Source organism: Tachypleus tridentatus, chromosome 10 (assembly GCF_004210375.1).
Source record: "Tachypleus tridentatus isolate NWPU-2018 chromosome 10, ASM421037v1, whole genome shotgun sequence".
Classification (NCBI taxonomy): domain Eukaryota; kingdom Metazoa; phylum Arthropoda; class Merostomata; order Xiphosura; family Limulidae; genus Tachypleus; species Tachypleus tridentatus.
In genome coordinates, this window is record NC_134834.1 from 17,659,046 (window position 1) to 17,685,410 (window position 26,365).

At 38.6% G+C, this 26,365-nt stretch overlaps 1 protein-coding gene across 1 annotated transcript in view; it reads right to left on the reverse strand.

Annotated features, from left to right (window-relative positions):
* The window catches only part of LOC143228810 (uncharacterized), a 62,630-nt gene that overhangs the window by 35,945 nt on the left and 320 nt on the right, over positions 1 to 26,365 (reverse strand). The window lies entirely within an intron of this gene.

A 26,365-nucleotide genomic window follows, 5' to 3' on the forward strand; every position in this document is an offset into this window, starting at 1 on the left:
TTCCTAGATCATCTTCAGGTTAAGAAGGAGAGAGTTTGAAAGTGACCTTTGCCGGACACATGTCTTAGAGACGAGAGTATAAATGGGAACCGGATTGTAGGGGGCGTTGCTGGTTATTGAACATAAAGCTAATTTTGGTGGTAGTGAGAAGGTACTAATAGCAGTAACCAAAACTACCTACAAATAAATGACCTAAGTATGGTGAATCCCGTGTCACCAGTTCTGGCCAACATTTTCATGACACAGATTGAGTCACAAGCGATCAATTCAACCTTACACCCATCACTATACTGGTACAGATATGTTGATGAAACAATTGCTGGATTCAAATTTACAGAACACGCAATTAGGTTTTTCAGTTACGTTAACTCGATACACCCCAACATTAAGTTCACCTGTGAACAGGAAAAGCTAACCAAACAGCATTTCTTAACCTCAAGATAACTAGAACTGATGCACAATTCAAAACAGAAATCTACAGAAAAATCACCCATACTAGATTATACTGGGACTCAGCACATGAAACAAAACAAAAACTCAACATACTAATAAACCAAATAAACACAACCACAAAACTATGTTCACCTGATAAAATTAACAATGAAATCAACAAAATAAAACAATACTTCATCAACATCAACAAATGTCCTCAAAAAACTTTTAAAAACAATATACACACACATCTAGACCAACAACAAACAAACAACAGTAAATACCAAGATACAACAAACTACAAAACCTTATACTGCTGTATACCATATGTTCCTGATATCAGAGAAAGAATAGCCAGCATTTGGCAAAAATTAGTAACAAAATATGACATTCCAGTTAATACCAAATTTATTCAAAAACCAGGCACAAAACTGAGGTCTATACTATGTAAAAACTACATTGACAAACACCACACCAACATTATTTATAAAATACAATGTGATAACTGCCACGACCTCTATATTGGAGAAACAAGTAGAAAAATGGAAACTAGGTTAAAAAACAAAACAAAAAACACCACATGTTTTTGAACATTGCATAAACGCAACATAACCATAGAAAACACCCAGATATTAAGTAGGGAAACAAATATAAATAAATACAAAATCAAAGACGCCCTTATACAGAAAATAAAACCAAAAGTAAACCAATATAATGTAATACCTTTATACCTATACTAATTAATAACTTAACATACACCTGCAACGCTCCCTACAGTCCCGTACCTGTTTATACTCTCGTCCCTAAGACATGTGTCCTTCAACGGTCACTTTCAAACTCTCTCTTTCTTAACCTGAAGATGACCTAGGAAGGTCATAACGTTGTTCTCTCCTTGTCAGTAAAAGTGTTAATATCCATACCAGCCGTTCTGAGATACATTTTTATTTCAAGCAAGTTTCTCGTCATCAAGAAAGACTTCTGAATTGATTCCCATTAGGATTACGTACAACCCGACAGAAGTATCCTTTTATAGAACTCAATATCGAGGTATAATAGATTAATCGGGAAACGCTGTTCGTAACTTCTTCGGTTTGAGGTTATATAAACAAGGTACTCGTGTTGAATAATATGCTGCACAGTAAGAGAGTGTAGTGAGTGTATATTAATATTGTACTGCACGGTAAGAGAGTGCAACGAGTGTAAATTAGTAACATACTGCACAATTAGAAAGTGCAACGAGTATATATTTGTAATAAACTGCTCAGGAAGATAGTGCAACGAGTGTATATTTGTAATAAACTGCTCAGGAAGATAGTGCAACGAGTGTATATTGGAAACATACTGCACAGTAAGAGAGCGCAACAAGTGTAAATTAGTAATATACTGTACAGTAAGAGAGTGCAACGAGTGTAAATTAGTAATGTATCGCACAGTAAGGGAGTGCAACGAGTGCATGCACATTAGTAATGTGTTGCACAGTAAAAGAGTGCCAACTAGTAAAGTGTTGCAGAGTGAGAGAGTGCAAATTAGTAAAGTGTTGCAGAGTGAGAGAGTGCAAATTAGTAAAGTGTTGCAGAGTGAGAGAGTGCAAACTAGTAAAGTGTTGCAGAGTGAGAGAGTGCAACGAGTGCAAATTAGTAAAGTGTTGCACAGTAAGAGAGTGCAAACTAGTAAAGTGTTGCAGAGTGAGAGAGTGCAAATTAGTAAAGTGTTGCAGAGTGAGAGAGTGCAAACTAGTAAAGTGTTGCAGAGTGAGAGAGTGCAAATTAGTAAAGTGTTGCACAGTAAGAGAGTGCAAACTAGTAAAGTGTTGCAGAGTGAGAGTGTAACGAGTGCATGCACATTGGTAATGTATTGCACAGTGAGAGTGCAACGAGTGCAAATTAGTAATGTGATGCACAGTAAGAGAGTGCAACGAGTGCAAAATAATAATACATTGCACAGTGAGAGAACACAATGAGTGTATATCACATATATATTGATAGAACAAATCAATAAACTACGATGCTATTTTCTTATTTTTTTTTCCGAGTAACAGGATAAAACATGCGAAGGAAGGTAAGTCATATGACGACACTCGAAAAACTTTTTAAGAATATTAAACAAAAATTGCGCATAGAAACGTATAGAAACAGTCCGAGTGAAGTGTGGAAAAAAAGGATTCTTATATGAGGGGGGGGGAGATAAACCCAGTTAATTTACTGAATTTGCAAAAAATTCAAAAATAAGTAAGTAAAGTTTTTGACCACAGTACTAGTTTTATAAACCTAAACTCATAGTATCAAGTAAGTTTGGATACACACACACACATACACACAAATATATATAAATATATATATACACACACAACCCCTTCCCCACCCGAAATAAAATAGGACTTTAATAGTTGAGATAAAATAATCGTATTCGATATACCATGAATAAACGTGCCTTCACTTACGAGACAACGGTAATTTTACGGACTTACAACGCTAAAATCTATACGACAGAGGGAAGGCAGCTAGTCATCACCACCCATCGACAACTCTTGGGCTACTCTTTTATCAACGAATAGTGGGATTGATCGAAACGTTATAACACTCTCACGGCTGAAAGGACGAGCACGTTTGGTGGGACGGCGACTCGAACCCACGGCTCTTAGAGTAAAATGTGAAAACATATTTCAAGTGATTGACAGTCGCAACTTCAAACACGTTGGGTGCGTTTTTATCCACTTTTGTAACACGTTGGGTGTGTTTTTATCCACTTTTGTATACATTTTTATTCTTTCATAAATTTTTTGTGGTTCGTATTCTTCGCGAAGTTCTCCCGCTGGTACAGCGGTAAATCTGTAGACTTACAACGCTAAAATCAGGGGTTCGATTCCTCTCGGCGGACTCAGCAGATAGCCCGATGTGGCTTTGCTATAAGAAAACACAAACACGCGCATTCTCGGTGGCAAAAATGTAAAATGGAAAGAGTTATTTTTTTTTAATTTAACACCCTTAATGGAGACCTGTTATTTGGGAATTGGAAGGCATTGTTAAAGATGACTAACTGCAAGTTTCAGTTTAGAAATCGATATGGTAACAATTGTATTACCATGGAAGTTTTCTTGATGGGTTTTTTTCTTTCCCCGCTAACGAAGCCAAGTAGTCAACAAAAATGTCGCTATAATCTTAAACATAGAATTAAAAATCGGTTACTTTTATATAATTATCTCAAACAAACCATTCTTGAGACGTAATTCCCTGATTGGTTAACGGTTGGGAGGTTAGCATCGCCTGTGTTATCTAACTATAGAAAGCCATCGAGTAATCAGTAAGATGACGCTAGTGTCTGTATTGTTGGTAAAAAAACAAACAAACACAACAAACAAACAAAAAAGCCCATTAGTAATCACTAGTAACCTTTGTTGCACTTGGGCAAGCACTGTTTCAAGTGTTACCTTAGATATATATGGTGGATTACATTGTTACGATCACCAAATCAACCGATATCCAAAAATACGTAACAACACTTGCTCACACTTATTCCAATTCCAACCCAAGTAAGTACACTTTTTGCTCACTACGTGGCGTCGTTAGCTAGGAGCAAAATTGTCTATAATATACATTTTATTTTCTAAATTTTAACTTTCACTTTTCATCCGAGCTGTGACTTCGCTGTCTCAACTGACATGACGTCATTTAGTTTTTTACCGCTAGAACCTTTCACTAGTGTTTCAGTTTTCAAACTTTTTGTTGAAAATAAAGAATATTTAAAACGCTGTTTTCAAAAGACTGTCAGTTTTATAATTTTCATTCAAACTAGAGGGAAATTTGCAAGTCTACAGAGTTGCCACGTGAAAATACGAGACTTGATTCACGGTGTTGGACACATCAGATGAGGCTTAGCTTTGAATTAAGGCTTAGCTATGAAGAAACATAAATCAGAAGAATGGTAATTTGAAAGGATTGTGTGAATTCTCCAGTTTTATGGGTTGAAGAAAAATGTTTATTATATTTCCAAATTTACGAAACTAAATGGAAAAAATGTGACTTAATAAATGTACGAACTGCGCATGTTCCTCTAAATAACAAGTAGAGTAACACGGGTCTTTAACTTATTGTTTGTTTTTGAATTTTCGCGCAAGGCTACACAAGAGCTATCTGCGCTAGCCGTCACTAATTTAGAAGTTTAAGACAAGAGAGAAGGCAGCTATTTATCACCACCCACCATCAACTCTTGGGCTACTCTTTTACCCACGAATAGTGGGATTGACTGTAACCGTAATAACACCCCTACGGCTGAAAGGGCGAGCATGTTTGGTGTGATGGGGATTCGAACCCACGACCCTCGGATTACGAGTCGAGTGCCTTAACCCACCTGGTCATGCCAGGCGTTAACTCATTGAATTGTTTCCCTACAAGTTTCATGTAGTTCGTGTAATTAAATCAGTTCTAATTAAAACTTGTATTGAAATGAATTCCTGGAGATTGTTCTGAACATTTTTAGGTGGTTTGAAGACAGAAAAAGAGGATTTATTGGATAATCCGCCTCCATAGGTTGCTTATTATAATAGTAATAGTTTGAGTTGCTACAGATGCAACAAAGTTTGAAATAGTACGCACGGAAAGTAAAGTATCAAGAAATGTTACGTAATTGAAAGTATATGATACATACAAGCTAAATAAATGTTCTATTTAAAACTGACTGGATAGTTTCGTATGGTTTTGATACACCAATCGACTTGTAACGTTTACTTTTTCAAAGTTTTTTATTTTTTTTCTGCTTCAAGAAATATTCTGGTCCGGCATGACCAGGTAGTTAAGGCACTCGACTCGTAATCTCAGGGTCGCGGGTTCGAATCCCACCAAACATGCTCGCCATTTCAATCGTGGGGGAGCTATAATGTGACGGTCAATTCCATTATTCGTTGGTAAAAGAGTAGCCCAAGAGTTGGTGGCGGGTAATGATAACTAGCTGTCTACCCTCTAGTCTTACACTGCTAAATTAGGGACGGCTAGCGCAGATAGCCCTCGATTAGCTTTACGTGAAATTCAAAAACAAACAAACAAATATATTGTTTACAGAGTGCAGGATTGTTAATTGTCAGCAATACTGATGTGTCTGCCACACCAGCTGTGTTAATTTAATGGGGACATTTTATACAGAAATGAATTGTTTGTTTGTTTACTGTGAATTTCGCGCAAAGCTACACAAGGATTATCTGCGCTAGCCGTCCGTAATTTAGCAGCGCAAAACTAGAGAGACAGACTTTCAGCCGTGATGGTTTTATAATGTTACCGTCAACCAGGGGCGTAGATTTTTTACACCCGATGGGGGGATGATTTTTACAACCACCTATGTGAACTGTTCAATTTTCAAATTGGTAATCTGATTACGTGAACCTGAAAGCTGTAAACATGCAGTCACAGAGTAATCTTGTTGCTACGATACTTGCATGTATACTTGGGCCTACTGACTGATACTTACGAACTATCGCTTAGATTGAAAAGCTTAGAAGCACGCCTATATTAAAGATGTACATTTCGGCTACTGAGAAAGCCTACATCTAGGCCTAATTATGTAATTCGATTGGTAAGAACACGAGAATCACAACAACAAACACACAATTTGTAGGCCTGTGATGCAATAAAACAATTCAACAGACCAAACTGTAGGGGGATGATTGTATGCACCATACCCTCCACCTAAAATGAAGGGGGATGTATACCTCCATCCCCTAGGATTTACGCCCCTGCCGTCAACCCCATATTCGTTAGTAAAACAGTAGTCCAAGAGTTGGCGGTGGGTGGTGATGACTAGCTGTCTTCCCTCTAGTCTTACACTACTATATTAGGGACGGCTAACACAGATAGCCCTCGTGTAACTTTGCGCGAAATTCCGAACAAACCAATCAAGAAATATTCTTATTTCAGTGCAGAGCTTTTGAGAATAGAGAATTAGGGGTGGAGATTCGAACAGAATTCGTTTCAAATATCTGAAGAAAAATAAAACCACTGTTTTTTTTAAGATTTCTCAATTTATTTTGCCAAAAATTAGCAAATATAAACATTTCAGTTTTCGTAATAACTTAGTCAGTTCCATTTTATCATTGAGTTTATGAATCTTACAAATTAGTGTAAGTAGGAGATTAGTGCTAACATAACAATTTTTAGTATGAAATTTCGATACGCGCCCTCTGAAGGATGTATTTGAAAACTGTTAATAAAAACGGAGGAATTGCTTTTTAAAGGATACTTAGGTTTTTTTCCTTTTTTTTTTTTTGTAACGTATCTAAATCCATTGTCCTTCTTGTTGGCCTTAATGTGAGATAATGGTTGGCGAATCCATGCTGTTAATCTGAGAATTTGCCGTTCGTGTCCATTTATCGCGCACACACGGAACAACCATTCACCGGCTTGTAAGTGCGCAATAAAAATGGCAGTCAAATCCAGCTCTTCTGCAAGAGAAACCCAAGAACTGAAAGACGATGCTACAGACTAGCTGCCTTTCCTATAATTTAACTTCAAAATCTGAGACTGCCATGCGTGGATAACAACCCTTTGTAGATTCAGGAAAATTTCTGGAAGAACGTGCTCCCCAGCACGTGCAACACTCGTGTTAATCTTCTGAAGCTTAGGTAGACATCATCTCTTTACCCCTAGTCTCTAATAGTTTCTCAAAGAATAGACGGTCAGGGGTGAATCGAAACCCAAATATTGGCTTAAAACAGAAAAGCCATCACGTGACCTGACGTACAAGAACCACTAGAAATAATCAACAATAGAATCTCTGTGATCACTTGAGAATTATGAGAGGATTTAGTTTGCGCCTAAACCTTGAGATCGACCATTTTTGCTGAAAGAACAAAAAACCAAACACATTTTTAGGCTCTAAGCCTAAATCTCAAGACAGTGTGTAACACTACAATATACAATTTCTTATCAATCACCAGTACTGTCGTGATCGAAATGATCATTGTAACGTTACATGTTGTACTTCTGTGTGTCTGTTATGTGCTAGAACATTCTATTGAATTCTGATATATTTTATTATCATTCTGTTAAAAAGCTGGTTATTAAGGCGGGCTAGGACTAATGAAAGTATAAACATGGAACTGTTTATTTGCAAACTTTAATTGTTTGATTTTTTTCCTGCGTTAGCTGTTTTAGCTCTAGTTTTATCGGGTTAAAAATGTCTTATGCTGCTTGTATATAGTGTTTTTGTTTTATGGATCCACGTATGAACTGATTATATGATCCATGATAATATATGAGTCACAAAAAACACGCATACAAACAAATGCCAATATTACTATTAATACAACTAATTACTGTTGGAGCCACTGTGTATTTTTCAACAAAAATTGGTTATTTCACCCAATATTTTGTTTTAACAATTCCATATTATGTAGCGTAAACAAATTGGTTATTTGATAGTTAAAAATTGCATATTGTTTATTAAGAAATCATTTTGAACAGTAACCCTAAAAACCGATTACTTTATTTTAATGTAGGCTTGGTTTACTCACGTGGTTGTTTGCATTTATTGTTTTTAAAGCTTGTTAGCTCAGATTGTTTGTTTGTTTCCCGTTAAGCACAAAGCTGCACAATGTGCTATCTGTGCTGTGTCCATCACGGGTAACGAAATCCAGGCATGGCCAGGTGGTTAAGGCTCTCGACTGATGGTCGCGGATTCGAATCCCCGTAACACTAAACATGATCGCCCTTTCAGCCGTGTGGGCGTTATAATGTTACGATCAATCCCACTATTCGTTGATAAAAAGAGTAACCCAAGAGTTGGCGGTGAGTGACCAGCTGCCTTCCCTCTAGTCTTACACTGCTAAATTAGGAACGACAAGAACAGATAGCACTCGTGTAGCTTTTCGCGAAATTCAAAACAAATAAACACAAAATCTGGTTTCTAGCGTTCTAAATCCCCACACTAGCTACAGTGCCACTAGGGTGAGGCTCAGATTTAAATTGTAAACATTCCTTCTCTGAACATGTATTAACTTTAAGAACATTTCTGTCATGAAACCCAGATCGTCAGAATGATAGCTTGTTACTAATATAGCTGTCTACCTAGCTAACTATAATCTTCAGCGATTTTTTTGTCTATTCGTATAACAATTACTTTGAGAAGAATAATTCTACCTTGTCCAAGTTTAATAACTTTTGTTATTGTTTTCGTTGAAAATTTTACGATTTCATAAAAATGGAAAAAATTGTTGTTTACATCTTGATCGATTTTGATTTAAAATAGTAATAAGTTAAACCCTATTGTATAGCTACATTATATTAACTGTGTTACCCTATTGTATAGCTACGTTATATTAACTGTCTTGTGGGTAAGACCTATTTTTAGGTTAAGAATTGTGTGTAACAATCCAAAAACGGTCTTGCGTTAAACCCTATGGTATAGCCACATTATATTAACTGTGTTACCCTATTGTATAGCTACGTTATATTAACTGTCTTGTGGGTAAGACCTATTTTTAGGTTAAGAATTGTGTGTAACAATCCAAAAACGGTCTTGCGTTAAACCCTATGGTATAGCCACATTATATTAACTGTGTTATAAGTACGAGACATAATTTTAGGGTTGGAATTGTGCGTAACAATCCAAAACTGGAATTGCATTCAACCCTGTTGTATAGCTACATTACATTAACTGGATCTACATTTAGGGTTAGGAACCATTAGTTTACACACCTAAATATCATCTGCTTCTGACAATTCGTTCCAAAAATGCGATATGAGGTTAAAATTACACTAACGGTTTGACCTATTGACCAAATTAAGCACATGACTAAGAAATTCTCATTATAAATTATATAATTATAATCACATAAAGAACTCTGAAAGTCCAATATCTGAGAATTTGGACGTTACTGTTAAAAAAAAAAACACGTTTGAATAGATGATACTCCACAAAACCGAATCTTAATTCAACGAAAATATATCTCTGTACTTTTAGTAATGATGTTTTCCTTGTGAAATAATGTCTGATAAGATTGCACCAATGAAGAGAGTTTTGTTTGTTTTTTGAATTTCGCGCAAAGCTACACGAGAGCTATCTGCCGTCCCTAATTAGCAGTGTAAGACTAGAGGGAAGGCAGCTAGTCATCACCACCCACAGCCAGTTCTTGGGCTACTCTTTTTACCAACGAATAGTGGGATTGACCGTCACATTATAATGCCCCCACGGCCGAATAAGCGTGCATGTTTGGTGTGACGCGGATTCGAATTCGCGAGTCTCAGATTACGAAATCAAGCGCTTAACCACCTGGCTATGCCGGGCCCGATCATCTAATACCTACTAGTTCTTCGATAAACGTTTTAGTTGTATATTTGTTTGGTTTGGTTTTATTTGAATTTCGCGCAAAGCTACACGAGGGCTATCTGCGCTAGCCGTCCCTAATTTAGCAGTGTAAGACTAGAGGGAAGGCAACTAGTCATCACCACCATCCATCGCCAACTCTTGGGTTACTATTTTACCAACGAATAGTGGGATTAACCGTCACATTATAACGCCCCCACGGCTGAAAGGTCTAGCATGTTTGGTGCGACGAAGTTGCAAATCCGCGACCCTCAGATTACGAGTCGAGTGCCTTAAGCACCCGGTCGTGCCAGGCCCGACTGTCGTGGTAGTAAAAGAAATATATAAAACTTTAACACGGTTTTCACAATGCTGTGTTAATAGGTCGTTTTTGTTTTGTTTGCTGTCCCTGGTGGAAGAACAGTGACTTTGATTATACACTATAGAACAATATTTTTGAAAAGTTTTTGCTGATTGTGACAGGTACCTGGTGGGTATGCACAAATATAGTTTTGGTTTTGCTTCATTACGTAGGAACTCTTGAGAAATAGACAGTTAACTGTTTACCGGCAATAACGTATTTAATTGCGTTTATGTTTCTAATACACTATTAAGTTCAACATAATTAAAAGTGTTTTGCTCCTGATTTTCGTTTGTATTCAATGTCCGGTGCATCACGTTGCAGTGTCCAACAGTAGTCAGCAAGCACTGACGGATTCCAGTTGTCCTGATATCGTTTTTCCATTGCAGTAATGTCCTGGTGAAACTGAAGATTTCGATGAAACGGTACGTGATGGGCATATTTGGATGTGATTTTCGTGATCAGCAGCCAAAAATCTATAAGGAACACTTAACAGTGTTCAAGAAACAAAAACTTTGTTGTGCAGTGTTACCCTCGGCCCAACATGGCCAGGTAACTGAGGGTCGCGGGTTGGAATTCCCGTCACATCAAACATGTTCGCCATTTCAGTCGTGGGGGCGCTATAAGGTACGATCAATCCCACTATTCGTTCTCAAAAGAGTAGCCCAAGAGTTGGCAATAGGTAGTGATGACTAGCTACCTTCCTTCTAGTTTTATACTGCTAAATTAAGAACGATTAGTATATACAGCCCTCGTGTAGCTTTGCGCGAAATTCCAAAATCAAACAAACAAATCGATTCCCCTCAGCAAATGGCATGCAGATAGTCCTCGTGTGGCTTTGCACTAAAAATAAATACCATAACAAAATGTAGATATACTTTTAGCTTGAACTCAACTTTAAAACGGTCGTATGAAACCGGTGCATTAATACGGCTTTATCATTAATTTAGTAACACTAGAGAAACAAGAAAAACCTAATAGAAAAAAAAGCGAAAATTAATGGGTAAGAAAAGGCTTAGACAACTTAGTTATCAGGAGAAAAGGCATAGACAACTTAGCTATCAAGAGAAAAGGCTTAGACAACTTAATTATCAAGAGAAAAGGCTTAGACAACTTAGCTATCAAGAGAAAAGGCATAGATAACTTAATTATCAAGAGAAAAGGCTTAGACAACTTAATTATTAAGAGAAAAGGCTTAGACAACTTAGCTATCAAGAGAAAAGGCATAGGCAACTTAATTATCAAGAGAAAAGGCTTAGACAACTTAGTTATCAAGAGAAACTTGAAAATGGACAAATTAAAGTGAAAGTTTAATAACGTTTGGAAGTTACGCGCAAGTTTAGTGGGATTTGAAAGATTCAAAGAAAAACAAATTGACGCCTTAATGACCTTAATTTTATTCTGCAGATTTACAACGCTAGAAACCGGGTTTCAATACCCGTGGTATGCAGAGCACAGACAACCAATTTGTGCTTAATTACAAACGAAAAAACAACACCCTGTTAATCCAGACAATTTAAAACGACACCACCATTATGAAACTCAGCGTGCATGACATGATAGGCCATTAGTTTTAGGGTAAACAGGACTAGAAAGTTTATAGACGGTGACAAGACCAGACACACCCTCATCAGTTATTAAATTTTGATTTCCAGCATCTTTATATCAGAATTTTATAACTCGTTCATAATTAATCTGACTTAACGTGTCCTGTAATTATTACACCAGTAGAGGAAAATATCACGTGGAATCTAGGTGTGTCCATGTTTTCGTAGTGGACCAGTTTACAAAGTACCTCTTGCTTCACGAGATTTTGAGATAAAAAGAGGACCACATATTTGAAATAACAGAAGTATTGAAAACACGCCTACGTAGGTCAGACTCGTTTATTAGTATATCACTACACCTGACGTTTTTGGTTTGTTTTTGAATTTCGCGCAAAGCTACACGAGGGCTATCTGCGCTAGCCGTCCCTAATTTAGCAGTATAAGACTAGAGGGAAGGCAGCTAGTCATCATCACCACCCATCGCCAACTCTTGGGTTACTATTTTACCAACGAATAATGGGATTGACCGTCACATTATAACGCTCCCACGGCTGAAAGGGCGAGCATGTTTGGTGCGAGGGGGATTCTAATCCGCGACCCACGGATTGCGAGTCGAACGACTTGACCCACCTGGCCATGCCGTGCGTTATACATATATAATATGCGAAGTTACCGTTCCGTTGTGGTAATTATGTGAACTTACATCTGCTTTCCAAGAAAATAACAAAGGTTTTATCTCAAGGCAATCTTGAGGGAAAAGTGCGAAGATATATTTGAAGGAATTTTGAAAACTGTGTGAACGTAAACCAGCATTTTTTTACGAACTCTGAAGTGACAGCCACCTCGTGAAAAATAGCGTAATTTTGTATTCGATTTTTTGTAATTGTTGCGTCGTGGAAATTCCTGAATATACACCATCTTTTACATTCCTCTAAAGTAAATGTCGTTCTGTGGAAATAGTCTAGATGTACACCCGTACCTTTCAAATTGTCCTTAACTGATAATTGCATTGTGGAAACAATGAATATGCACCCGCTTTTTAAAAAAAAAATTGCTCTGAACTAATAGTCGTATTGTTGATATAGTGAGAATACACAACCGTATCTGTTACACTGCTCTGAATTAATAGTCGTGTTGTTGATATAGTGAGAATACACAACCGTATCTGTTACACTGCTCTGAATTAATAGCCGTGTTGTTGATATAGTGAGAATACACAACCGTATCTGTTACACTGCTCTGAATTAATAGCCGTGTTGTTGATATAGTGAGAATACACAACCGTATCTGTTACACTGCTCTGAATTAATAGTCGTATTGTTGATATAGTGAGAATACACAACCGTATCTGTTACACTGCTCTGAATTAATAGCCGTGTTGTTGATATAGTGAGAATACACAACCGTATCTGTTACACTGCTCTGAATTAATAGCCGTGTTGTTGATATAGTGAGAATACACAACCGTATCTGTTACACTGCTCTGAATTAATAGCCGTGTTGTTGATATAGTGAGAATACACAACCGTATCTGTTACACTGCTCTGAATTAATAGCCGTGTTGTTGATATAGTGAGAATACACAACCGTATCTGTTACACTGCTCTGAATTAATAGCCGTGTTGTTGATATAGTGAGAATACACAACCGTATCTGTTACACTGCTCTGAATTAATAGCCGTGTTGTTGATATAGTGAGAATACACAACCGTATCTGTTACACTGCTCTGAATTAATAGCCGTGTTGTTGATATAGTGAGAATACACAACCGTATCTGTTACACTGCTCTGAATTAATAGCCGTGTTGTTGATATAGTGAGAATACACAACCGTATCTGTTACACTGCTCTAAATTAATAGCCGTGTTGTTGATATAGTGAGAATACACAACCGTATCTGTTACACTGCTCTGAATTAATACCCGTATTGTTGATATAGTAGGAATACACAACCGTATCTGTTACACTGCTCTGAATTAATAGCCGTGTTGTTGATATAGTGAGAATACACAACCGTATCTGTTACACTGCTTTGAATTAATAGCCGTGTTGTTGATATAGTGAGAATACACAACCGTATCTGTTACACTGCTCTGAATTAATAGCCGTGTTGTTGATATAGTGAGAATACACAACCGTATCTGTTACACTGCTCTGAATTAATAGTCGTATTGTTGATATAGTGAGAATACACAACCGTATCTGTTACACTGCTCTGAATTAATAGTCGTATTGTTGATATAGTGAGAATACACAATCGTATCTGTTACACTGCTCTGAATTAATAGTCGTATTGTTGATATAGTGAGAATACACAATCGTATCTGTTACACTGCTCTGAATTAATAGTCGTATTGTTGATATAGTGAGAATACACAACCGTATCTGTTACACTGCTCTGAATTAATAGCCGTGTTGTTGATATAGTGAGAATACACAACCGTATCTGTTACACTGCTCTGAATTAATAGCCGTGTTGTTGATATAGTGAGAATACACAACCGTATCTCTTACACTGCACTGAATTAATAGCCGTGTTGTTGATATAGTGAGAATACACAACCGTATCTGTTACACTGCTCTGAATTAATAGCCGTGTTGTTGATATAGTGTAATTTGTTTTGTAAAATAAACATTCGTACCATGAACAGGGCCCGTCATGACCAGGTGGGTTAAGGCGTTCGACCTGAGGGTCCCGGGTTCGAATCCCCATCGCGCCAAACATGATCGCCCTTCCAGCCATGGGGGCGTTATAACGTTACAGTCAATCCCCCTATTCGTTGGTAAAAGAGTAGCCCAAGAGTTGGTGGTTGGTGGTGATGACTAGCTGCCTTCCCTCTGGTCTTTGCTAAATTAGGGACGGCTAACGCAGATAGCCCTCGTTTAGCTTTGCGCGAAATTGGAAAAAAAAAACAAACAATAATGTGTGTTTGTTTCAATACCTGTGTATAAATAACTTATACATCAAATTATGGATGAACTACTACTACTTTCTTTACTAAGACAAATTCTGGTGATAAATGGATATATTTTACTTACATTTGGTCATGTAAATATCTGTAATGTTTTCACTTGCACTTGATCGTATATAGATATGTCTAGGTGTTTTCACCTACATCTGTTTGTAGGTATCAGAGTGAAGATATGTTGGTAAGCTCCTTTCTTCCGCAAACTTTAATCTTTTGATTTTAATGCGCATGCGTGTGACGTAACTAAAATGGAATCACACGAAGCCAACAACAGTGCTGATTGAGCATACAGTTTTTCTATGTATGGTGTTCGAAGTTCTCTTTTACCCACCACAGGTTTGTTTGTTTGTTTTAAGTTAAGCACAAAGCTTCACAATGTTGCACAATCTGTGTTCTGCTCGCCACAGGTATCGAAACTCGGTTTCTAGCGCTGTAAGTTCGCACACGTACAGCTGTGCCACTGAGGGGGGCACCAGTACAGTGAATGTGTATTTATACCGTATTTTTAGAGAGCGTACTATTAACTTTTTCTTGTCAATTATTCATCAGACAAGCCATTTAAAATGTTAAAAAGAACTAATCGATATAACTCAATGACAACTGACGAATCAAATTATACTTCAGGCTTCACATGTACTTTGCGTTAACACAGTCCTCACTTCTTTGGGTACACTGGCTTCGATTAGTTCATTTTTGTCCCATTCATTTGAATTTATTAAAGACAGAAAATAGACGTCAGCAAAGCGCCTCACTGAATTATTATGTGTTTCAGTAGTTTCTTTTCGTACGTACATATATATATATATATTCAACTATATAATTTGTTTCAGCCTAGCTAAGCATGAAGATATACAAAAGACTATGTCTTGTCTGCCCACCACAGGTATCGAAACTCAGTTTCTAGTGGTATAATTTTGCAGATAAACCTTTGTGCCACTATGGGGGATGGAGAAGGCAGCGAGAAGGGAAGGGAACTATTTGTAATGTAGTGAGTTTAATATCATGTCACGCGGTTCTATTACCTAGAAAATGTGTGAAGCAGGTTGAATAAATTGACGTAAGTCCTCTCAAGAACCGCTCTTTCCTTTTCGCACGCTACTTGCGTGGACGTGCTTTGTTGTTTAGCTGTCTGTATAAATTTAATTTTCTGATATGTTTCACAACTGACATTGCAATGTACTTTCTTCTCAAGGTCGATGATTGGTACACGCAATCTTGCTGACGTAGTAACTTAAAGGAAAACAGGCTGTAGAAGATTGAACGTTATATTAAGGCCCGGCATGGCCAAGTGGGTTAAGGCGTTCGACTCGTAATCCGAGGGTCGAGAGTTCGAATCCCGGTTGCACCGAACGTGCTCGCCCTTTCAGCCATGGGGGCGTTATAATGTGACGGTCAATCCCACTATTCGTTGGTAAAAGAGTAGCCCAAGAGTTGGCGGTGGGTGGTGATGACTAGCTGCCTTCCCTCTAGTCTTACACTGCTAAATTAGGGACGACTAGCGCAGATAGCCCTCGAGTAGCTTTGCGCGAAATTCAAAACAAACAAACAAACAAACGTCATATTAAACTGATTTTGGAAAAGTAAATCAACTTACATGATAATCGTAGTTGGTACAAAGTCGTGATACAATGGAATTTATCAGAACTTGATTTTTTAAAATTATTTTACGTTTGTAAACTGTGTGATGTTGCCGGAAATTGATTGCTTTTGGAAAAGTCATGTAATAGTCATTTGCGAAGCAAAATATCCCTATATTAGAATCATAAAGATGTGATCAGAGAGAGAACACGAGGTATTTCTTGTATTTAATGGCATTGGAAAACAAAGGAATATGGATCATTCTGGGGTACCAGAAATTTACAGAAAGACCTGCAACAATCCCTCAGCTGTAGTAAATCAAGTGCTTTTATTATAAAATGTGAGAATCTGTAAAGGAAGGAACAGTGTGCTTTGGGCATGACAGCTTTAGAATAGAACTTTTTACAACGGAAACTACGCTGCAGGACTATTGTCAAGATACTTAGTCGTCAGGTAGAACATGACTGGATGGCGTGGCATCGTTTTTAACGACCTGATTAGAATCACGTACTGCTTTAACATCAAATACGAAACTTCTGTATCTAATGCTAAAACGAAAAAGTAGCATTCAACTCAGCAAAACCCACGATCAATATAGAATTTGCAACCGTCTGTTCAACTCTTTCCAATAACATTGAAATTAGAATGCGAACGCGTGTGTGTGTATAACAGAGAAAGGGAAACCTTGTAGACAGACATCAACAGAAAGAAAAGGTTATTGAAAATTTAACACGAACAGAAAAGTATAGAAACCTTCATTAAGGAGTTAGCCATTAAATCAGGCTGGTTGACATTATGTTAATAATGTATTCATAATTGTCGTTCCTCTTATCTTAGGTTTTTACCCACCTTGAAACTTTTTAATATTCTATTGGCTTTCGAAAGATATGTTCATTTACACACAAATTAAGAAACTAATTATTAATAACTTAGTAGACTCAAAACCAGAGTTATTTTGTCGAATAACGTGTTTAGTCTCTCTGAACCATGTCTGAGTTTATATTGTTTAAAATGCGAATATTTAATTTGCTCATAATTCTCAAAATATGAGATTTTTGTTCACCTAAGGAGATGTATTTGTAGTTACCTTGTGGATGACGTCAATGCTTTACTTAGCCTAGAATTATTTGTCCAAATAACTGAAGGAACAAGTTTTGTAAAACAATAACAAACACCATGTGACACAAATTTTGTTCCTGGATAGTATGCGTTATTTCTTAATTGCTTATGTTGTAAAATTACAGAAAATGGCCATTATTCCCTTCAAACTTTGGTTTTGCGACCTTCACCCAGTGGCTCAGCGGTATGTCTGCGGACTTACAACGCTAAAATCCGGGTTTCGATACTCGTGGTGGGCAGAGCACAGATAGACCATTGTGTAGCTTTGTGCTTAATTCAAAAACAATAACAACAACGACTTTTGTCACTTGGATAATGAAATTTAGAAATTAACCTATTTTCTATGTAAAAACAGGCAAATTTCTACATTTTCATTTACATAAGGTCTGAATAAAACAACATATGAATCAAGATTTACATGTATTTATACTAAAGTTATACAAACATGTTTAGAAGTGAGTAGTTTTTCGAAATTAGCGACTGTAATGTAAATCACTTCCACGTATCAGCCCCCAAATATCGTCTCCCATCATGTTTTCGTTATACGCTCCCTGGTTATAAAAGCAAAGTTTGAATAGGTCTTTTCCATTTACTTTAGGCATAAGCAACTGGGAAATAACACTTTCCGTCCAGGAACAAGAAAAAGTAAAAAATTTGTCACATGGTGTGATCCATATCCGTATCCAAACTGGAAATATTTAGGGTTAAAATGTCGCTTTTAGGTAAAGAGATAACGCCATTTGTTCGTCAAGTGTGTTAAGAGAAACTGTTAACACATGAAACTGAAATTTAGAAAATTAATCTAGAAAAGTAACGAACGTTGAGTGTTGGTTCATGTAAGTTTCATGTATTATCTTAGTTTGGGTTTCGGTTATCTGCACTTAATAGGTTTAAAAGTTAAAGAAACATTTTTTTTACAGTTGACAACCTGGTTTTATTTTTTTTTATTAAACTAAATAGGAGGGACCCGAATACGTAACCATGGCATATTTTGCATAACTTGCACGTGAACACATGATCAGTGTTAGACAGCATACTAAAAGTCTGAGTGGCCCCCAGTGGCACAGTGACACGTCTGCGGACTTTCAACGCTAGAAATCGAATTTCGATACCCGTGGTGGGCAGAGCACGGATGACAAGTTGTGTATCTATGTGCTTGACATCAATCAAGCAATTTCTGAAATTCTAGACTCAGGGAAGTCTAGTTTAAGTCAGTATTATCAGGTTTATAACTTTTGACTTCATTTATTGCTGTTCAGCGTGTGGTGCCTAATGGTTAGAGTGTCTGATTAGTAGTCTATCAGTTTGTTTGTTTTGTTTTTTGAATTTCGCGCAAAGCTACTTGAGGGCTATCTACGCTAGCCGTTTCTAATTTAGCAGTGTAAGGCTAGAGGGAAGGCAGCTATTTATCATCACCCACCGCCAACTCTTGGGCTACTCTTTTATGAACTAATAGTGAGATTGACCGTCACATTAGAACACCCCCACGGCTGGGAGGGCGAGCATTTTTGGTGCGACCGGGATTCGAACCCGCGATCCTTGAATTACGAGTCGAACGCCTTAACACGCTTGGCCATGCCGGGCCCTAGTCTATCAGAAAACTTCTGAATTCTAGGTTTGTTTACCGTTAGTCTCTTAGTTCATAAAGAATGCGTTAAACTGTTGTTTATAATAGAACTGCATTAATTATATCCTTTTAAACGTTATTACTTTAATTAGTTTTCCTGTAAATAACTTTAAGCTTTGTCCCATTACTTTAATTTTATTTTAGTCTGAAATAAAAACATCAAATACTAAATTTGAATGCATCTTTAGTGGAGTTTTTTTTTTTTATAAAGAAATCCAAACATCAAACCAAACTGTTCCGCTGCAAGCTTTCTCTCGTTTTGGTTTGTTTTTGAATTTCGCGCAAAGCTGCACGAGGGTTATCTGCGCTAGTCGTCCCTAATTTAGCAGTGTAAGACTAGAGGGAAAGCAGCTGGTCATCGCCATCCACTGTCAACTTTTACCAACGAATAGTGGGACTGACCGTAACATTATGACGCCCCCACGGCTGATGGGACGAGGATTCGAACCCGCAACACTCGGATTACGAGCCAAGCGTCTTAATCACCTGACCACATCGGACCTATTGCTATTAGCAGGATACACAGTTCGAGCATGCTAGCCAGTAGATTCGATCTAGTCCATTTATGAAGTGTAATGCAGTTGAGAACTTGTAGTCTAATCCAGAGTAAATGTATGGGTACGTATCACCAAATATTTCGTGCAAATATGCGAATGCAAGAACTAGCCTTTTAGTGAGATTATTAATAGAAAATTTAAACAAACATTAGGATCTTATGATAAAAGTTAATATAGAAATATAAGTCTGTTTATATTAAGAAACTTATATCGCTACTTCCCTAAACATTCCACGTGATAAACGTGGACATCCTGCTCTTCAACATGTGGTAGAAATAAATAAAAACCTTTAATTAAACAAACCTCTGCTCTCTGTACAGGAGGGAAACCAATAGAATAAATATGGGAGGATTGACCACTTTGAGATGGTTCCATTAAAAATTCCTTGGGGTTTTTGGATCCTGGATTTCACACACACAACGGACTAATAACGGAAGCACTTGCAGTTGTTATGACCTTAGAAGAACGTAAGAGCAAAATCAATCGATTCGCTAAGGATAATGTTCTGGTTTCGAGTGGAGAGTTTTTGTTTTGTTTCTTGTAACAACAATGAAGAGAATCCGGGAAGCTGGTACAGAAAACAGTTATAAATATCCGGAAAACGCTCATCTGGCAAAAGTGTGGGGGTCTGTTTATTTCTTTTTTTTTATGGTTTAATTACATAAGTATCAACCCTAACCGCTACACTGGGAACTATCTTACATGGTAGCAGTCGGCAAAGGCATGCCATAGATACTTTTCGTAATCACGTGCAGACTTGTGATCATGTGACTTGTTTATTATTGTCCAAAGAAAAACATAATCACTTAGGATAAACGCGGGTTATACTTCCCTCGCCTTACATCAGAAACGGGTGATACTTCCCTAACCGAACCACAGAAATGAGTTATACTTCATTAAAATAACCTCAGAAACGCATTACACTTTTCTAACTTAACCACTCACACTGATTTTACTTCCATAACCTAACTACAGAAACGTGTTATACTTCCCTAACCTAACCACAGAAACGTGTTATACTTCCCTAACCTAACCACAGACACGTGTTATACTTCCCTAACCTAACCACAGAAACGTGTTATACTTCCCTAACCTAACTACAGAGCGTGTTATGCTTCCCTAACCTAACCACAGAAGCGTGTTATGCTTCCCTAACCTAACTACAGAGCGTGTTATGCTTCCTAACCTAACCACAGAGCGTGTTATGCTTCCCAAACCTAACCACAGAATGTGTTATGCTTCCCTAACCTAACGGCTGAAATGTGTTATGCTTTCCTAACCTAACAGCCGAGAATGGGTTATGCTTCCTAACCTAACCACAGAAACGGTTTGCTTCCCTAACCTAACCACAGAGCGTATTATGCTTTCCTAACCTAACCACAGAATGTTTTATGCTTCCCTAACCTAACAGCTGAAATGTGTTATGCTTCCCTAACCTAACGGCTGAGTGTGTTATACTTCCCTAACCTAACGGCTGAAATGGGTTATGCTTCCCTAACCTAACTACAGAGCGTGTTATGCTTCCCTAACCCAACCACAGAGCGTGTTATGCTTCCCTAATGACCACAGAGCGTGTTATGCTTCCTAACCTAACCACAGAGCGGGTTTGCTTCCCTAACCCAACCACAGAGCGTGTTATGCTTCCTAACCTAACCACAGAAGCGTCTTATACTTCCCTAACCTAACCACAGGAAGCGTGTTATGCTTCCCTACCCTAACCACAGAGCGTGTTATGCTTCCCTAACCCAACCACAGAGCGTGTTATGCTTCCCTAACCTAACCACAGAACGGGTTTGCTTCCCTAACCCAACCACAGAGCGTGTTGTGCGTCCCTAACCTAACCACAGAGCGTCTTATGCTTCCCTAACCTAACCACAGAGCGTGTTGTAAGCTTCCCTAACCTAACCACAGAGGCGTGTCATGCTTCCCTAACCTAACCACAGAAACGTCTTATACTTCCCTAACCTAACCACAGAAACGTGTTATACTTCCCAAACCTAACCACAGAAATGTGTTATACTTCCCTAACCTAACAGCTGAAATGTGTTATGCTTCCTAACCTAACAGCCGAATGGGTTATGCTTCCCTAACCTAACCACAGAACGGGTTTGCTTCCTAACCTAACCACAGAGTGTGTTATGCTTCCTAAACTAACCACAGAGCGTGTTATGCTTTCCTAACCTAACCACAGAAATGTTTTATACTTCCCTAACCTAACACCTGAAATGTGTTATACTTCCCTAACCTAACAGCTGAAATGTGTTATACTTCCCTAACCTAACAGCTGAAATGAGTTATACTTCCCTAACCTAACTACAGAAACGTGTTGTACTTCCCTAACCCAACCACAGAAGCGTGTTATAGCTTCCTAACCTAACCACAGAGTGTGTTATACTTCCCTAACCTAACCACAGGAGCGTGTTATGCTTCCCTAACCTAACCACAGCGTGTTATGCTTCCCTAACCTAACCACTGGAGCGTGTTATGCTTCCCTATCCTAACAGCCGAGAATGGGTTATGCTTCCCTAACCTAACAGCCAAAACGGGTTATGCTTCCCTAACCTAACCACAGAGCGTGTTATGCTTCCCTAACCTAACCACAGAGCGTGTTATAGCTTCCTAACCTAACCACAGAGCGTGTTATGCTTCCCTAACCTAACAGCGGAGCAGGTGATGCTTCCCTAACCTAACCACAGAGCGTGTTATGCTTCCCTAAGCTAACGGCTGAAATGGGTTATGCTTCCTAACCTAACTACAGAGCGTGTTATGCTTCCCTAACCCAACCACAGAGCGTGTTATGCTTCCCTAACCTAACCACAGAACGGGTTTGCTTCCCTAACCCAACCACAGAGCGTGTTATGCTTCCCTAACATAACCACAGAGCGTCTTGTGCTTCCCTAACCTAACCACAGAAGCGTGTTATGCTTCCCTAACCCAACCACAGAGCGTGTTATGCTTCCCTAACCTAACCACAGAGCGGGTTTGCTTCCCTAACCCAACCACAGGCGTGTTATGCTTCCCTAACCTTACCACAGAAGCGTCTTATGCTTCCCTAACCTAACCACAGAAACGTATTATGCTTCCCTAATCTAACAGCCAGGCGTGTTGTATGCTTCCCTAACCTAACCACAGAGCGTGTTGTATGCTTCCCTAACCCAACCACAGAAACGTGTTATGCTTCCCTAACCTAACCACAGAACGGGTTTGCTTCCCTAACCCAACCACAGAAACGTGTTATAGCTTCCCTAACCTAACCACAGAAGCGTCTTATGCTTCCCTAACCTAACCACAGGAGCGTGTTGTAAGCTTCCCTAACCTAACCACAGAGCGTGTTATAGCTTCCCTAACCCAACCACAGAGCGTGTTATGCTTCCCTAACCCTAACCACAGAACGGGTTTACTTCCCTAACCCAACCACAGAAGCGTGTTGTGCGTCCCTAACCTAACCACAGAGCGTCTTATACTTCCCTAACCTAACCACAGAGCGTGTTATACTTCCCTAACCTAACCACAGAAGCGTGTCATGCTTCCCTAACCTAACCACAGAAAGCGTGTTATGCTTCCCTAACCTAACCACAGAAGCGTGTTATACTTCCCTAACCCAACCACAGAGCGTGTTATGCTTCCTAACCTAACCACAGAAACGGGTTTACTTCCCTAACCCAACCACAGAGCGTGTTGTGCGTCCTAACCTAACCACAGAGCGTCTTATACTTCCCTAACCTAACCACAGAGCGTGTTATGCTTCCCTAACCTAACCACAGAGCGTGTCATGCTTCCCTAACCTAACCACAGAAGCGTCTTATACTTCCCTATCTTAACAGCCGAGATGGGTTATGCTTCCCTAACCTAACAGCCGAAACGGGTTATAGCTTCCTAACCTAACCACAGAGCGTGTTATGCTTCCCTAACCTAACTACAGAAGCGTGTTATACTTCCCTAACCTAACCACAGAGCGTGTTATGCTTCCCTAACCTAACCACAGAAGCGTGTTATACTTCCTAACATAACCACAGAAATGTGTTATACTTCCCTAACCTAACAGCCGAAATGAGTTATACTTCCCTAACCTAACCACAGAAACGTGTTACACTCCTATAACCTAACCCTAACACGAGCTATACTTCCCTAACTTAACCACCGACACGAGTTTTGCTTTTCCAATTTTAGTCTTCTCAGCTCCTTCACCTGGACGGGTCTTAGATATGCTGACATTGACTTCTCAACTGGTCATCGTCGTAACGTCAAAAATTGTTCGCAGACCAACGAGATACAGAAATATGAAAACCTATTCCAATATATATATATTGTAATAACGATGATCGCTTCCAGATTCATTATTTACGATCTCCTGAAGATGGCCAGACAACGGTTGTTGTGCGAACATCGATTCGTTTTGCACGCAAGAGGAGTTTATTACTGTTTATCACCGTTATCCACCGCCCACTTGTGGAATCACATCGAAGGGCGTTTTTCAACGCGTAGTCCAACAGTGGCCAAAATTGCAGTACATTTATCAGCGCACCTGCAAATATGGACTCGCCTTCTTTAACTCTGAACCAACAATTATATGGGGACAGCCAACCGACAGGAGTTTCTTTTGTTTTGTACCCAATTAACATCATTATTTAATTCTATTGTATATCACTTTTCAATAACTGTTTCAGTCTCCCAGTGGGTCAACGGTAAGAATACGGACCTACCAAGCTAAAATCCGGGGTTCGATTTCCAGTGGTATTCAGAACGAAGATAGCCTTTTCTCGCAGCTTTGCGCTAAAACGAACAATAATTATTTTCGACACCAGTTACATAGTGTGAGTTGTTGTTGTTTTGAATTAAGCACGAAGCTACACAATGGGCTATCTGTGTTCTGCCCACCACGGGTATCGAAACCCGGTTTTTAGCGTTGTAAGTCCGCAGACGTGAGGGACACATAGAGCACTCGACTCGTAATTCGAGGATGGTTGGTTCGAATCCATATCACGCCAGACATACTCGCCCTTTCAGCCGTGGGGATGTTATACTATTACAGTCACTCCCGCTATTCTTTGGTAAAAGAGTATCTCAAGAACTGGCGGTGGGTGGTGATGACTAGCTGTCTTCCTTCTAGTCTTATGCTGCTAAGTTAGGGATGGCTAGCGAGGATAGCCCTCGTGTAGCTTAGCACTAAATTCAAAAACAAACATAACAAAGCAAAGGTCCAAAAATAAGGTGAGTGATTTTTGCGTAAAAAGTCGCGAATCATTAATTCTTGGACTAGCAGTCCAGAAACGCTAACCACTAAGCTAAGGCCCTACTCAGATATTAACAGAGAAAACAAAAATAATCTTCACAAAACAAAAAAAGAAGAAAAAAGGAAGACTATAGAACATTCTGGATTCAGAAACCCACCAACATCTACATGTGGATCCGTGACGTACTAGTCTATATAATAAAGTGTCATTCTCTTGACAGATATGTTTGTTATACACAATTAACTTAAGAATATAACAAATAAGCTTCTTGTAGCTTTGCGCAAACTTCAGAACAAACACATTTTCCCACATCTTCCCTATAAGATAGCTAGTTCGGTCCTGAGAACTTCAAATTGCATGTATTTTCTATTTTCAAACAAAACTTACGCTGGTTGCCGAGGAGACAGACACTATTAATAGCTTTCGTTCCCAATAGTATAAATGTAAAGTCCCTCAGCGAGTCAGCGGTAAACTTACGGACTTTCAACGCTAGAGTTCGCAGTTCGATCCCCGTATTAGAATGAACGCGAACAGTTTATTGTGTAGTTTTGCGCTAAACAAATAACTGAAATCCATTCGCACTGTATATAAAAAAGACCTACTCTCGTTGTGCTGGAGACAAGACACTGTTCTTGTTATGCAAGAAAGGAAACACTAAATTGGATATTTGAAGAGAGTTTGTTTTTGTTGTTGTTGTTGTCTTTGCGAAACGAAGGAAAACGTAACACCACGCTGTTCTTATTACATGATTGACAGCAAAACGACATTCTTTGTACTTTCTAGAATGAAGTCTGTACTTTCATTGTTGTAAAAAATATTTCTTGTATCGGATTTTGGTCCTTATATATTTATGTAAATTTCTAAAAATAACAAATTGATTTACTTGAATTTTAACAGGAGATAGAATGTTCCCACTAGACGGTCCTCCCAAATCGGATCCAGATCCGGGATATACTATTCCCTCAATACATATTCGTTTTCTCTCTCTCTCTTCAAAATATGGCCCGGCATGGCCAGGTGGGTTAAGGCACTCGACTCGAGTCCCTCGCACCAAACACGCTCGCTTCTTTCAGCCGTGGGTTCGTTATAATGTGACAATCAATCCCACTATTCGTTGATAAAAGAGTAGTTCAAGAGTTGACGATAGGTGGTGATGACCAGCTGCCTTCCCTCTAGTCTTACACTGCTAAATTAGGGACGGCTAGCGCAGATAGCCCTCGTGTAGCTTTGCGCGAAACTCAAAACAAACCAAAAACCAAAACAAAAACTCTTCAATATCTGATCAAAGGATGAGCCACCAATCAGGCGAGGACTACATCTTAAAAATGTTTGAATATTTCGATCTAACGACTTGACTATTATTATGGGTGAGCAGCTGTTATCTTGCAAGACACGGCATATAAGGTATTCTATTGATTGCCTCACGTCGAGCCTAGTTTCTTAAGTTTTGATCCAGCTTAAACTGCATTCTACGTTTTTGATCTTAGAATTTTCATGTGTTACTAATAGCGTACACATCTGTCATCTTCCTACCCTACTTCAGTTTTTTTTTTTTCAGACAATATTTTAATTTTTAAATAGTTTTTGGTTCAATAATGTTTGCATTTAAGGTGTAATAATGTTGCTTATATGGTCACAATCCTATTTTTTTTT